Consider the following 15,944-nt stretch of genomic DNA (forward strand, 5'->3'; position numbering starts at 1 on the left):
GGCTGTTTTGCCTTTTTTTTATTTATTTTTTTTAGTATGATTGTTAAAAAATCTTCAAGAGGAAGGATCACTGATCGCAATGTGACGCCAATGAGACCTGCCAAATCCAACAGTATGATGGCTTTGGTTTTTTAAGTATAACTAAACGTTAAACCATTGATGAAATAACCCATAGTATACTTGTGAGATTCAAGCGATGACCGTTTAATATGTTCATTCTTTAATATTTTTAACTCGTAGATCTGCAACAAGATGTCCCTAAACAACGTCTACGTTCTCGCCGAGGTCGCCTGCTGTCTAGATTAAGCGTGTACGGATGCAACAAAGACAGGTGGGATTATTTTCTGAAATATTTCTACAAAACCGGTTGTCTGAGAAGCGAATGTACGAATCCTGCTATGGTGACAGTTTGGCTCATGAATATTAAAGAAGTCAGTTTAGCAAATCAAGGTTACTCGGTGGCCATCTTTGGAACGCTCCCGTGCAGCTATTTCTACTGTGTGAACAAGCGGCAACTCTACCGAAATCTTCACAACAGTTGGTCAAAATTACGATCAAAATAAATATTTCAAATCAGCAGTAAAATCTAACAAAGCTGGTATCATAAATTGTGCTTCTTTGCCTCAGATCATGGTGAAAAACGAATTTTCCCGGCTTGTTTTGCTCATGCGCGTTCTCGAGTCGATTGACTGGCCATATCTGGATATAAAAGGTGATTTCTACATCCATAGACAGTTGGGCGTTCCAGTTCCTCCCATTAATTTAAATAAAAGTGGCCCCTCTCTGCTAAATAGTCTCTGATATTAAAGGTGCACTCAGTAATTCCAATCAAATACATTTTGTGTCAAATTCTGCTAATATCTCCTCACAGTCTGCTAGCTGTCCGTTCTGTGGGTGGGCTGAAAATAAATCTAGTATTTGTACACAGCCCTGGCTCTGTAAATGGGACAAAAACAAAGAGGATCAGACCGATCCACACAACACTACTCCAGCCAATCAGCAACAGGGGGTGGTTCTTGTGCGTGCACAGGATGGGGGGTGGGTGCAGAGCCAGAGGGAAATTAATTAGAAGAGTGACGGCAAATCTGGCTGATGCAAACATTCTAAACTCCAAGGAGGACAAATGGCTGAGAAACAGACCAAGAGAAAAAGGTCAAATGAATATAAACTAAAAAAGAAGTATTATGATAAGCTGAGGGCAGAGCTTCCAAAGGAGCACTGAAGGGAGGGGTGTGTTTGTTTTGGCTGTTGAGTTCGAATATCAACAGTGTTTCTCAGGAATCGCTTAGTGAACCTTTAATTAGACTACAATGTGGCGTTCGCCCTGAAATCTGTTCCTTCGTACCTCACACTGTACAAAAAAAAAATTTCAGACCCAATCTTTACGATTGACTCTCGGCAATGTTATTCTGCAAGTACTCAAATCTGATCGGTTAATCTGTTCATGAATATTAATACGTTTTTAATTTTCGTGAAAAAAGTTACCAAGAAATGGCAGCATGACTTAATTTTTATGAGCCAAAACATTCTGGGCTGCGTTTCCCAAAGCATCGTAAAGGTGTGGTCACACTACACTTCGCACTCCATTTACTACCATTCAAATGCATCCAAATGCAGCAGAGCGTAAACGCAAGAACTAGAAAAATATTTTAACATTATTATTATTATTATTATTATTATTTTGTGATCTATTATTTACTTACACCAGAAGTCCTTCCGCATGACATCATATCCTGGTCTGTTGCATTGTACGCTGTATTACGTTGTATTTTTTTGCATGCTCAATGCCTAGAGTGACCGCCCCTTAAGCCTGGTAGATTGCAGAAACTAGCGTTGAAAAAGAGAGTTGCGACACTATTTGAACTATATGTCATGTGGTTCATGTAGTTCTCAATAGTTCCAAACAAATCCATGCTGTCAACCTGTTTGAATGGGTTTAAGCAGGACAGACAGCATCAGCGACTATGTTTGCAGCAATTTTCAGTAAATATTAACGCATAATATGCACTGATTACTACGTTGACTACATTTATAGTAGCATTTTGTCTGGGGAGTGATGAAGAGACAGCATTAATCAGTTTTTCTGTGTTTAATTTTGGAGGGAAGGGGGATTGCTCCCATAACGTAGAATGATATTTTTCGCGTGCTTCTATGGTCATAATCCTAATGTTATTTTATGTTAAGACATTCACATAAGCATGCACAGCAAGTGAATATCAATGAATGCAAGCAACTGCTCAATTTAACCTAAGAAAGACGTTTGGTCAATAGTGCAAAATAAACAAGGCAACCAATTGCATTCAACAAAACATTTTATTGTATAATATATCGAGGGAGATGGTACATAAGTTTTTCCTTGAATGGGCAGTCTTCAAAGAATCTCATTCGACCTCCTACAAGGAGAGAATGATGGCAGAAAGCAGGCCAGGAAAGGCATAAAAGTGTTCAAAATAGCCATTGCATTCTTTCTTTCACTGCAGCAGCAGGGAAAAAAGGAGATCTGGCCATGAGTGCTCAATAAACTTCACTGGACGATGACTGCTCAAAACATCTCCAGACACACATAAGAACCACAGAGTCAAACTCTTATCCATACAGTGATAGCAAAAACATTCAAACTCCACGCCACAAGTAATGCAACAGTTACTTTTATTTTTGGGTGAGGGCATTCCACTGCCAGAAGCAGATAGCTGTGGAAGATCTTTTACTTAATACTAAAGTACTAATACCACACTGTGAAAATACTCCACTACAAGTAAAAGTCCTGCATTCAAAACCTTACTTAAGTAAAAGTATGTAAGTATTATCAGCAAAATTTACTTAAAGTAGCAAAAGTAAAAGTACTTACTCAGCAGAAAAATTTTCCCTGTCAGTGTTTTACTATTATACTGTATATGATGTTTTTGGATTAATATTACTGCTGCATTAATGCATATGTTGCATTTTATTGCTGTAGATGTTTAAGGTTGAGCTAATTTAACACCTTTTCATGATCTCAGAAAAACAGCCCTGTTTTCATCTTTGTGACAATGCATTTTCTAGCTAATCCAAGGGGGGTTTTAAATAGTTTATTTAGCTTAAGAAGTAAGAGCATTTTTCAACCCATAAAGGAACATTTAATCTTTCAGTTTATCACAAACATTCAAAATCACCTCATTTGGAGATACAGTACATGGTTTTCACTGGACAGGAAGGGTATGACAAATTGTAAACTGAAAAGTAACTACTGTAGTAACTAAAGCTGTCAGACTAAAGAGTTCAAATTTGCCTCTGAGATGTAGTGGAGTAAAAGTATAAAGTTGCATTAAATGGAAATACTCAAGTAAAGCACAAGTACCTCAAATCTGTACTTAAGTACAGTACTTGAGTAAATGTACTTGGCTACATTCCACCACTGGAAGCAGACCATGTCATAGGATCCAGAGGAGACTGGGTCTTGAGTCGGGTCGAGCCTGTTGCTGTTGGAGAGAACTGGAAGTAGTAAAGAAAGATGAAACATTCATCTACAAACATTGTAAATTAATACATTGAAGGACATAGATTAAATACGCATCAAAAGCCAATGTTTCCCAGAGATTTTAATGAGGTAGAGATTACAGAAGTGAGAGTACACACCTACAGTTAGGTCCACACGTATTTGGACATTGGCATGATTTCTGTCCTGTACATTGAATCTGAAATTAAATAATGACTATGGACTTCAAGTGCAAACTCTCAGCTTAAATCTGTGGGTATTTTCAGATGTATCAAATGAACCATGTAGTAATTATTGCCATTTGACAGACTACCAATTTCAGAGGACCAAAAGTTATTGCACAAGTTCCTATAAACCTAAATAAAATGATCATATGAGTACTTGGTTGCAACTTTGAATTTGATGACCAAATAATACCTCATACTAAAGCTGAAAGTATGCATTTTAAACTTCTAATCATTGTTTAATTTCAAATCCAATGTGCTTAAGGACAGAGCCAAAATGTTGTCATTGTCCAAATACTGTACATTAACCAATCTGTATAAATCCCAAACCAACCTTACACCTGTAGGCTAGCTCGACACCTAAACTTTAAGCTAAAACTAATACAGTCTAACAGTCCTGCAATAAATCCTACCTTCATGAAGGTTATAATGTTCCGTTTTTGTTGTTTAGAGGCGTTGATTCAACTCTTTTAGAGGATACAGAGAGCTGTTTCTGACAGTTACATACCTTATTGATTTCTGGATCATTTGTAGATAACTGGCTTGCTAGGTCATCAAAGTCAGTCTCCCATGGGTTCACATGTCAGCTCTTCAACAGAAAAATATTTAAAGTAATTAGTAATCTGCAGTTATATTTTCTTTTTACTATGATTATCCACATTTATGCTGCTGATCTTATTACCCGTCACTGATGCACTGTCTAGCAAACGATATGTGTAATGACTGAATTAACATTGCTAGATACAAGTTAGCCATGTTATCTAGTTGAGCTTGCTACCATTCATTGAAATTAGGTGTACTAATATGGTACGGTCTTGTACTAAGTGTTGCTAACTTTAACAACAAATCTATTCACCAAAGAACTTTGTTAGTTTATCGAACGCCAATAACTGCAATTAATATGAGGTAAATGTAGGCCAACTGACATCTGATTATGGTAGCTAGCGAAGTGTTGCTCAAGTTAGCTAACTGCAATTAGAAGCTTACTAGCTATTATCTAACGATAAACATTAACTAGAGCTGGCTACATAAAATACCACTATTGACTAGATTCATGAGAGGTCAGCTAATGCGTTAAAATGTCAAAAAATGCAGTTATTTCATCAACTTACGAAATGAATGTGGTTCGGTGCTGGAACTATATAGTGTTTAGAACTATCGGTTGCCCCATGACACGCGTCATTTCCGCATTCTCCGATTACAACAGAAGACTATGGCAGTGTCGCAACTCTCTTTTTCAACGACGCTGGTAGAAACCATTGGTGCCAATGGTCTCTACGATCAACTTAAAGGTGCACTCAGTAATTTTTCCCCCATTAAAAAAAGGTTTTATTCCAAAATAAATTAATTTTAATTTTGAAACGCGTATAAAATCGTGATCACTCACAAAAGATGAAGACTAGTCAGATAGACTAAGTAACCTACGGTGGCCCAGAGGTGCACAACAAATTTTACAAAGCAAACAAAAGTTCACAAGTACAACACAAATAAAGTCACAATGCAAATACATTTATCCAAAACACAGAGACATTAAGCCACAACACAAATAAATGAAGCCACAACACAAATAAATGAAGCCACAACACAAAAGAAATGCTCCTGGCCACTAAGGGGCATCGTCGACCTGGTGAATAATGTTTAGATTACTTTATAGACCTTTCTCACGGACTGTAATGATGTGTTTCTGCCTTATTTAGCAGCGTAAATCTAGCAAACCTTTTTATATTAGCAATTTTTTTAATATTGAGTGTAAATTTATAACATCATGCTTTGTGTTATATTACCCTGGAATTAGTTTCAAAAAATGAATTACCACAGTTATGAGGGGGTTTCTATTACAGCTGCTGAGAGAGTGACAGTAAATTTGTCATCTTCTCCCATTCCTTAATCCATAGTCTTAATCCATCACTCTCTATTTTTTCCTCTTCTGGACAGTCATTCAAACATAAAAGTGGATTTTTTATTTTGCTCTTGGAGCAAATAGGTAAGTGAAAATAATATTTGCTCTGATTTCCCATTCACTCCCATTCACCGCGTCGAAGTTTACCCTGCAAACGTTTACTTCCGTGTTCCAAAACCCGGAGTGTGAAAAAGTTCTATTGGCAGTATTACATGGTTAACTTGAGGAGGACAGCAGGACACGATAAGACATTCCCATTGTGAGTAAAGTAGATTTATGTTTTGATTATGTTATGATTTTAATTTAACTAAATACATTTTGGCAAAGACATTTGTGCTTTGTGAAACTGAGTATTGTAATTAACTCTTTATAGTACAGTGTTGCCTCCAGGCAACATAAGAACAATTGGCTTGTTGTGTCAAAATAAAACACCAGATTCATGAGTCTTCTAATCTTTGTGTTGTAGCATGATTTCTTTGTGTTGTAGCATATCTTCTTTGTGTTGTGACTTCATTTCTTTGTGTTGTGGCTTAATTTATTTGTGTTGTAGCTTAATTGATTAGTGCTGTTGCTTAATTTATTTGTGTTGTGTCTTAATTTCATGTGTTTTAGCTGAATTTTTTGTGTTATGGATATTTTGTGTGTGTGTGTGTGTGTGTGTGTGTTGTAAACTTTGGTTTGCTTTGTAAAATTTGTTGTGTTGTGCACCTCTGGGCCACCATAGTAACCTTCTAAAAGCTGTTTTATTTTTCATGAGGGAGGGGCGCCCTCATGGGGGCTGCCATTTTAGAATCACATGACCACCATACTAATCTCTTAATCTCAGTAATTATATTGTTATTGGACACTTTCACTCTTGGATTAAATTATTCATGGCTGATTGTGGGTAGTGAATTTCTACAATGGCATCTGTAACTGAAAACTGTTGATTTCAAATGATGCTGCATTCACACCACTAGGTGTCACTGTAAGTCCAAGATGACAAACAAAAAGTTACTGAGTGCACCTTTAAGCTTGTGATGCTTTTGGGAAACACAGCCCTGGTCTGATCATCCATCATTCATCCTTCAGATGAGTAAACAGTGATGGCAGTGGTAGTGCACTTTCATATTGAGATACCCTTTCTAAATTTCAGAGTTGTGAAGCCAGGTGGAAGATGTTCAAATAGTCGATCATTGATTTCAGGATCTAGAAGTGGCAAGGTATGGGTGCCTGTGCTGGTCAGACTATCAGATTCTGATATCACTAATTTAACAAATTTGGGGTTTGTCTCAATCAGCTCCTTAGCTCCCTATGTTGTCCCATCTTCTAATGTCGTGAACATGAATTCAAGCACTGGCAAGGGTGTTCATTCAATGAACATCCTGCTGCGTTCCATTCAACTCAGATGTGGGATATTCCTACTTGATATCTCTGATCTCCGACCATAAAGGCATTCCATTGCCTGATGCTCAGAAGATGACGTGTAAGGAAACAAAACTGCAATGGTCCCGTTAGCAAAGCAGGTGTTTGACTGTAACCAGAGATGTCTCCTAGCAACCCAATTAAGAAACAATGCTGCAACACTAGCATTTGTGCTACAGGTGTACGATTATCAAAAGCAGAGGTGGACTGGCCATCGGGAGAACCCAGACTTTTCCCGCAATATGCCGAAGAGGGCCGACTCCCTGATCAGTGTCCTGGCAACTGAACTAGGGAGCTGATTAAGACAACCTTGGTCTATACATGGTATGGTTGTCAGGATACTATACTAACAAAAATATCATGATACCAAGTAGTAGGCTATCACGATACTACTCATTTTGTTTCTTATAGCAGGGCAGTGAGTATTCTGTTGTGTTAATTCCTAACAGTTTATACAAAGACAATGTTTTATAATCTTGGTTAATGTTAATTTAAACATATACTAATACATTTTTTAAGTTAAAAGTTAATTAATGCATTATGAACTAACAATGAACAATTTAATTTTTATAAACTAACATTAACCAAAATTAATAAATGCTTTAAAAAAATTATTGTTCATTGTTAGTCCATGATACCTAATGCATTAACTAACAAATACAACCTTGTTGTAAAGTGTTACCAAATATGTTATGGAAATAAACTGTGATCACTTTACAATAAATCTAAGCTTTTCAAACACTTGTTCATTGTTAGTTCATGTCAACCAATGTAGTTTACTAATGTTAACCAATGGAACCTTATTGTAAAGTGTTACATAATTTTTTTTTTTAAAGAAATAATACAGTATATGGCAGGGGTGGGGAATGTCAGGCCTCAGGGCCGTATAAGGTCCGCAAGACCATTTAAACCGGACTGCAAAGCTATTTGAGAAATAATTTGAAAATTAACTGTGAAAAATGTAAATAAAATGATTGATTAAAACATTTTTTTTTTTTTTTTAATAACAAAGAAAAATATTGTATAATAGAAAGACCTTTTATTTTTTTTCTTGGTGTGTGAGCACGTAACAGAATGCATACATTAATTTCAACTGACCATCAGAAATTGCAAGCAATTCTATTGCCCGTGAATAATTTTATAAATACTCAAATGGCCCTTAATAGAAAAAAAGGTTCCCCTCCCCTGATATGTCATTGGCCTTGTTGATTTTTTTTTTTTTAATAAAATTTAAAAATAACTTTAAAACTCTAAGTTTTATAAAATATTTTTCAAGACCATGTCGTGTGAATATGGCCACGCGTCATATAGCATTATCCATTAGCATTAGCACCATGAAAGCAGAATAGTAAACATGACTAATTACACATTATCTGCTGCATATATATTACTCCCAATAATAATCAAGTGTTTAGAACACCTTCTTTTACGGATCTCGGCTGCATCTGAAACTGGAAAAAGCTGCCTTTGGAGGCTGTATACTGAGGTAGGATGAAAATAAGGTGCTTTTCAATCTGTTCCAAAGTTTCCTTACGAGTTTCATTCATTCAAAAATGCTGTCGGTTAAGCCATTAATGGGGTCATGATATGAGGAATAAACTTTTCCTTGATCTTTTGACATATAAGAGGTCATTGTATTATAAAAATATAGTGTCAAAATCAGAACTGAAAACCTCCTCCTTGATAGAAAAAGAGCATTTATTTAAACCAAGCTGCAAAAACAGCTTGTTTGGAATTTGTGGAACTTGTGACATGATATCAACATAACTAATTGGACCATCTCTTCATGTCATCTACACTCTCCAGTGCAGCACTGTCAACAAAAAAAAAACAGTCATCTCGACTCTGTGAAGTATCGGCACTATACAGCCACATGTTTTATTTTTTTTACAATTTGTACAATTGTAACACCTTAAACATTACAATACCTGCTAAGGATGTACGCCGATGCAAGTGAAACCTCTGGAGACCGGAAATTGAAAACAGTAGATTCGCGGAACTCAGGAAATTCAGTAAATCGTGGAAAAAGCTGGATTTTTTTGTCATTGCAACCTTGGCTCCGCCCACTGGTGCTCAGTCAGTCAGACAGGTGAAGAGGAGAGAGATGGGAGATTCAGCTACACCAAAGAGGACTTACACAGGACACCTTCATGTGCTTCTCTGGATTTAAATGTTTTTCTACACAATCATGCACTAGATACACTGCGTTGTCCATTATCATGCATTTTGTGCCGCTTTTAAAAGATGCTATGTCAAGTTATACAGTGCATCCGGAAAGTATTCACAGCGCTTCACTTTTTCCACATTTTGTTATGTTACAGCCTTATTCCAAAATGGATTCAATTAATTATTTTCCTCAAAATTCTACAAACAATACCCCATAATGACAACGTGAAGAAGTTTGTTTGAAATCTTTGCAAATGTATTAAAAAAATTAAAATAAAATAAAAATCACGTACATAAGTATTCACAGTCTTTGCCATGACACTCAAAATTGAGCTCAGGTGCATCCTGTTTCCACTGATCATCCTTGAGATGTTTCTACAACTTGAATGGAGTCCACCTGTGGTAAATTCAGTTGATTGGACATGATTTGGAAAGGCACACACCTGTCTATATAAGGTCCCACAGTTAACAGTGCATGTTAGAGCACAAACCAAGCCATGAAGTCCAAGGAATTGTCTGTAGACCTCCGAGGATTGTGTTGAGGCACAGATCTGGGGAAGGGTACAGAAAAATGTCTGCAACATTGAAGGTCCCAATGAGCACAGTGGCCTCCATCATCCGTAAATGGAAGAAGTTTGGAACAATCAGGACTCTTCCTAGAGCTGGCCGCCTGGCCATACTGAGCGATCGGGGGAGAAGGGCCTTAGTCAGGGAGGTGACCAAGAACCTGATGGTCACTCTGACAGAGCTCCAGCTTTTCTCTGTGGAGAGAGGAGAAACTACCAGAAGAACAACCATCTCTGCAGCACTCCACCAATCAGGCCTGTATGGTAGAGTGGCCAGACGGAAGCCACTCCTCAGTAAAAGGCACATGACAGCCCACCTGGAGTTTGCCAAAAGGCACCTGAAGGACTCTCAGACCATGAGAAACAAAGATTGAACTCTTTGGCCTGAATGGCAAGCGTCATGCCTGGAGGAAACCAGGCACCTCTCATCACCTGGCCAATACCATCCCTACAGTGAAGCATGGTGGTGGCGGCATCATGCTGTGGGGATGTTTTTCAGCGGCAGGAACTGAGAGACTAGTCAGGATCGAGGGAAAGATGAATGCAGCAATGTACAGAGACATCCTTGATGAAAACCTGCTCCAGAGCGCTCTGGACCTCCGACTGGGGCGAGCCCAGACTTGAACCTGATTGAACATCTCTGGAGAGATCTGAAAATGGCTGTGCACCGACACTCCCCATCCAACCTGATGGAGCTTGAGAGGTCCTGCAAAGAAGAATGGGATAAACTGCCCAAAAATAGGTGTGCCAAGCCTGTAGCATCATACTCAAAAAGACTTGAGGCTGTAATTGGTGCCAAAGGTGCTTCAACAAAGTATTGAGCAAAGGATGTGAATACTTATGTACATGTGAATATATATATATATATATATATTTTTTTTTGTTTTTTATTTAATAAATTTGCAAAGATTTCAAACAAACTTCTTTCACGTTGTCATTATGGGGAATTGTTTGTAGAATTGAGGAAAATAATGAATTTAATCCATTTTGGAATAAGGCTGTAACATAACAAAATGTGGAAAAAGTGAAGCGCTGTGAATACTTTCCGGATGCACTGTAACTTATAACTCTTAAAATGAGTCTTGCTATTTTGAGTATAAATGCATCCTGGACCATTTTTGCACCCATCTGTGCTATTTTTAATTGTTGGTCTATGTAAAAATTTCTTTAATCATTTTGATGCATTTCCAGCAATGTGCGCCTCATTTTAAGAGTGGTAGAAGTGCAAGTTTTAAAAAAGCGTCTCATTCTGCTGCTGCCACTGACTGGGAGAAACGCATGCTGTTCTGTGTGTAAACTAACACGGAAGATGTGAGATGTCGCTGCTGTGAAGAGCGGTGTCTCTGCTTTGGCCTGTTGAATGCAACATCACCAAGGATTGTATTACCTTTGCATATTCAGAACATTTTGCCATGGATTCTTTGTGTTTTCGGATCATATCAGCGTGGGTTGCTTGTGAACCAGTCACAATGTGATTCAAGCTTTGCAAAAAAACTGTTATTGAAGGATGGGGCAGTTAAAAACATTTGGACCTGATCGCAAAACCGAAAGTAACCAGTTTAATTCTCGAATGTTTCAAATGTCATGACTGTTTGATAATTGCTGTGCTTGAGTGAACCGTTTGATACATTCAGATGAAATGTGTTGTATATGTTATGTGTTAACTCTGAAATGTAGTTTTATAATGTTGTGGAGCTTGTTCAATTTCTTCTGATTTACTTTTCAAATATGGCTGTATTTGAGGTGCTGCACAATGTTAGCCAATCATAACAGTGGGCGTTAACGTTGAAGTTTAAAGGAACGGTGTAGCCAAAACCAAGTGTTTCAGACAGAGAGCCAGAGACAGGGTGGTAAATTATTATATTTCATTAATTATGACTGTTTTAGTGCAAAAAAAAAAAAAAAAAAAAAAACCCATACTAACATTATATTTGGACCATATTCATAGAATGAGGCATGTAGCTCTTATCACAGATATGCAGCTCTGCAGTGGCAGATCATTGTTCTATTTTGTTGCAATAAACATATAAAAATCACGAAGACTGCTTGGAAAATATAGACATACTATATTTTATTTTTGATTATTTTCTTAATCATCTATTTATGACATGACATGTCTCACCATTCAACATTTTATTTGTATGCTTTATACAGAGTTTAATAATATATTTATATATGCTAAAATGGTATGGTATGCGGAAGTCCCTGTCATGTTAGCACTGAGGAAGGCATGATGTAATTTATAACTTTCTTATTCTATGACTATATTTATAACGAGAATAGAGCTTCACTAGCTTCCTGAGTGAATGGAAATCACACCATGTTAGAGTATTGGAGTGCATTATATCGCATCATTTAGAGGAAAACGAATAATAATTCTTTATGAAGTAAACATATGAGAATCCATCAATATTTCTCTAAGGCCACATTTACACCTTGCATTAACATGCCTTTCATATTCATATACAGTATTATCTGGATATTCTCTAGCTGGATTGCATTTACACCTTGCAATCAAAAGTGTCTCTACTGTGATCGGATAAAGATCCAATCAAAGTTACTCATGCAAAATGGAAAACGCTACCGACATATTACATCAGAGGCTGTGGTAACTGAAAATTCTCAATATTTTGGCACATTTTTAAAACATTTATGGGTAATTTAAATGCTTTCCATCACTTTGACAGTCAGGGTTTTCTTTCATTGAATAGTTTTTGGAGGCCACCAAAGCAAAATTTTGTGTTGCCGAAGCAAATTTTATGATAATCATCTCGCGTTTGGCGCTCTGTAAGTGCACAATATGCTTCTCATCTGAAACATGTGACTGAAGCATGGTTTCACGTGAGTGTCGGGTGAGCCACATAGTAATTTGAAGAAAACAGGAGAGAGATGCCATCGAGTGGGGATTTGAGGAAAGAGCAGAGACATTACATGGAATATAGCTCATTGTTCGGATGACAAGATTGCAAGATGGCAATATCTGTTGTGTTGTTTGCATTGCAGTGGCAGAGTAAACAAAGAGCAAGAATCCACAACACTTTAACTACGGGTGGCTGTAGTGTAACATCATCACATAATTAAATGCGTAGTTGTATCCGGATAACGAAAACACACATGCATTTACACCTTTGAATGGCATCAGAATCCATCCCTGACCACCTCCGAATGTGGTTTCAGTGATTCGATCTAGGGCTGCAACTAATGATTATTTTGATAATCGATTAATCTTCGATTATTTCTTCAATTAATCAGATACAAATATTTCCTGTATTTTATTGAAACATTTTAAGTATTATAAATTAATATTGTAATTTTTTAAATATTGTCACTGTTTAATAAATAATAATAATAATAATAATAATTCCTTACATTTATATAGCGCTTTTCTAGGCACTCAAAGCGCTTTACATAGTACAGGGGGAATCTCCTCAACCACCACCAGTGTGCAGCATCCACCTGGATGATGCGACAGCAGCCATAGTGTGCCAGAACGCCCACCACACACCAGCTATTGGTTGAGAGGAGAGAGTAGAGTTATAGAGCCAATTAGTGGATGGGGATTATTAGGAGGCCATGACTGATAAGGGCCAATGGGGGGAATTTTGCCAGGACACCAGGGATACACCCCTACATGTTTCTAAACTATTATTTAAAAAAAAAAAAAGTATGGTAGTGTTTGCTTATCCAAAATCCTACAGGCCATATGTAACACATTCATGGAAAGGAGGAGGCGAGAACCGGCTTGATAATATAAATAATAGTTTAATAATGGACTTAAACCAAAAGACACATTCACACAGGTGTCGGACAGCTGTCCGTAACTCACTCTCTCTGTCGCACTGCCGTCTCCAGTTGGCCTTTATCCCTCTCGGGCTGTTCAGCCTGATTAGGAGCCTGGTGTGTAGAATCACGACCCGGCCCCGCCCTGCCACATTCCTCCCCCGTTCTCTCAGGCCGGGGAGCCCCTGGCATGACGTACACCCCCCCCCCTCCCCCCCAATTTCCCTGGGGGGGGCATGCCTTCCACCCCGTCTACCTGGATCAGGGGAGGGGACAAGGGGAGGGAAACAAAAAAAAAAAATGTGGCACGTACATGCCGTAACGGCAATCGTGCCAAATTAACAAAAACATTTAAAAAGAGAGGGAAAAGGCCAACACAGAGTGGCAGCGGGAGAGAGGAGAGAGAGAGAAAAAATAAATTCACTTGCCGGTTCTCCGATACGCCGTAGCCTGGTCCTCGGCCACTCCTCCACCCTCTGGTGGACGACAGCCACGCCTCCCCGGGTGGATCGGAGGCAGTCCTCCGGCCCCTGGCGGACGGAACGCCCCGCCGCGTTTTCGGTGGACGGAAGGGTCTCCCCCGCCCCTGGCAGCGGTTCTCCCGCTCCGGGCGGTCGGCCAGGAGCCCCTCCCCGCTCGCTGTCGGTGGTCTCAGACCCCGCCGCATTTCAGCGGCTGGTAGGGGTCTCCTCCGCCCCTGGCAGCGGCCCTGACCACTCCAGGCGGTTGGTTAGGAGCCCCTCTTCCCCTTGCAGTCGGCGACCGTTCCTCCGCTTTCAGGCGGCCGGGCTCCTCCGTCCCCCAGCGGATGGCCGCGGCTGCTCCGTTGGGGTGGATGGTAGTGGCGAGGACTCTACTACGGCGCGTCCCTCCTCCTTCCCGGGTTTCGGCACCAGTGTAACACATTCATGGAAAGGAGGAGGCGAGAACCGGCTTGATAATATAAATAATAGTTTAATAATGGACTTAAACCAAAAGACACATACACACATGTGTTGGACAGCTGTCTGTAACTCTCTCTCTGTCGCACTGCCGTCTCCAGTCGGCCTTTATCCCTCTCGGGCTATTCAGCCTGATTAGGAGCCTGGTGTGTAGAATCACGACCCGGCATCAGTGTGATATCCATGAGAGCTGCACAACTGATTACAATGAAACTGCAAAGTTTCTATCAAACGATTACTAACTGCAAAGTTAATCAAAATATTTTTATTAACAGTTTAATCAAAATTATTGCACTCCCTTTCTGCATTGTGATCTGTTTGATTGATTTGATTAATGGAGACTCACTTGTGGTAAAGACAAACAGTTTTGCGAAATACACGCCTGAATTTGAATTCATAATATGTGTACAGTTACCATGCGACACATTTTTCGCTCCTGTTAAATAACATCACTGATGGAGCTTCTCCGTGCTCGCCGCATTTATCCAACTAAGCGATAATCAAATTCGTTGTCGATGATTTTCATTATCGATAATTATCGATTATATCAATTAGTTGTTGCAGCTCTAATCCAATCACAATTTCAAATTCTACAATTTTGCATCTTGGGTACATTTACACATGGCATTTAATGTGGTCAAATGCTATCCGAATCACTGAAAACGCATGTTTAATACAAATGGGGCTAAATGGGGCCTAAATGTGCACACTTTTGGACTAAACATTCTATTGGATTTGGTTCACTGAAGCCTGCTAGATACAAATCAACAGGAGTTTACATCATTTAATAGGTATGTGCATCTTTTATAATGGTTTCATTTTGATAACTCCCATTTTAATTTGTTGACAGATTAAAAATTACTTTTACAGTTCTATCATGAACCTGTGGCTTAATAGCGAGGTTGGAGTATTAGGCCTACATTTTTCTAATGATGCACAGTTTGACACAATTCAGAAATGTATGGTAATAACATACAGTGAATGTAAACAATACCAATCATGAGGCCACTGGCGATCTTTGTGTGAGAAGGGGTTGTTTTTGTAGACATAGGTCTCTAACTCTTTAAATCAAACAAAGTGGTTGAGGAGAAAATAATATTAACTACTGCACATTACTTATGGTATAACGTGCTATATACACAAAATTAGGAGGCAGGTTTTTGCTTACAATCTGTATGCTTGCTTTTTTGGGTATGTTATTATTTGGCCACTATATAGTCAAACTGATTTAGTGAATAGTCCTATAATGTAAAGAGCGTAACCGCACTTAACTACTCTCCGCAGGGCATGATGACTGCCAGTGCCTCCAAAGACTACAGCCAGGACACGACAAGTTGGGTTTGAAGCTATTCACCTCAATACTTTGATGTTAAATTTAATCAGAAACCTATATAAGCCCCTTTTTTCTCTCTGGTTAGGTATAACAATGCCCTCTGGTGTGTCCAGCTTCTTGTTGGATTGCTTGGATGTAGATTTTCCAACCTCAAA

At 38.7% G+C, this 15,944-nt stretch overlaps 1 long non-coding RNA gene across 1 annotated transcript; it reads right to left on the bottom strand.

Annotated features, from left to right (window-relative positions):
• Nucleotides 1–2,302: 2,302 nt before the first annotated feature.
• On the bottom strand, nucleotides 2,303–4,878 carry LOC127430703 (uncharacterized). Its single transcript, XR_007895473.1, has 3 exons — nucleotides 4,812–4,878; nucleotides 4,208–4,288; nucleotides 2,303–3,471 (listed from the first exon to the last, which is right to left on the bottom strand). It is a non-coding gene; the product is annotated as an uncharacterized LOC127430703 (long non-coding RNA).
• Between the last annotated feature and the right edge of the window lie 11,066 nt (nucleotides 4,879–15,944).

This window comes from Myxocyprinus asiaticus, chromosome 40 (assembly GCF_019703515.2).
Source record: "Myxocyprinus asiaticus isolate MX2 ecotype Aquarium Trade chromosome 40, UBuf_Myxa_2, whole genome shotgun sequence".
Classification (NCBI taxonomy): domain Eukaryota; kingdom Metazoa; phylum Chordata; class Actinopteri; order Cypriniformes; family Catostomidae; genus Myxocyprinus; species Myxocyprinus asiaticus.